Here is a 751-nt window from a genome sequence, read left to right on the forward strand (position 1 = left end):
CCCTCTTCGTGTCTTCATTTTTCAAGGAGTGTGACGTTTACACAAAACTCTCAAAGAATTTGGCCTTGAAATCATAGAGGACAGAACATTGGTGTTTTGTGGACTCAGTTCCCTTTCCTATAAGGCTTCTCTCTGAAACTCTCATGTTCTTTCTAGATGACTCCTGAACTAACCAGAACCACTAGCACTCAAATCTCTGTCTGCATTCGAGATTTGGCTTTTAATTCACCACTTCAAATGCACCTAGTTTGTTTCTAGTGCTTTAGTGCCCTCTTCCCTAGCACAATGGTTTATAAATTGGTCTCTATGAAACATTTGAGGGACCAGCATAAAGGTGAGGAGAGTGCCAAGGAACTATAAAATCTGCCTTCCACCCACAATTCATCAACAGAACTTGTGCTATATTTGTTTTATAGATTAAGGTTAATCCATGTCCCATGTTGATTAAAGACACCACTGGTTTTAAAAGTTGGAAAACCATTGCTCTGCCTAATTTAGAACAACAGAGGAAACGCAGAATCATAGAAATTTAGAGCTAAAAGGGATTTAAGTGACAATTTAATCCAATTTTCTGATTATATAAATGATGAATTTAGGATGAGGAGAAGTGAAGAGACATGTCTGAGGTCTCATGGTGATTCTAGTCCACTATTTTCCTTTATGTAGGGTCAGTGATGCTTAAAGAATGAAAAGTAAGGAAATGCCTTTTCAATAACCAAAGAAACACCATGATGTTCTTAGCTATATTATA

The sequence above is a fragment of the Rhinolophus ferrumequinum genome, chromosome 2 (assembly GCF_004115265.2).
Source record: "Rhinolophus ferrumequinum isolate MPI-CBG mRhiFer1 chromosome 2, mRhiFer1_v1.p, whole genome shotgun sequence".
Taxonomy (NCBI): Eukaryota; Metazoa; Chordata; class Mammalia; order Chiroptera; family Rhinolophidae; genus Rhinolophus; species Rhinolophus ferrumequinum.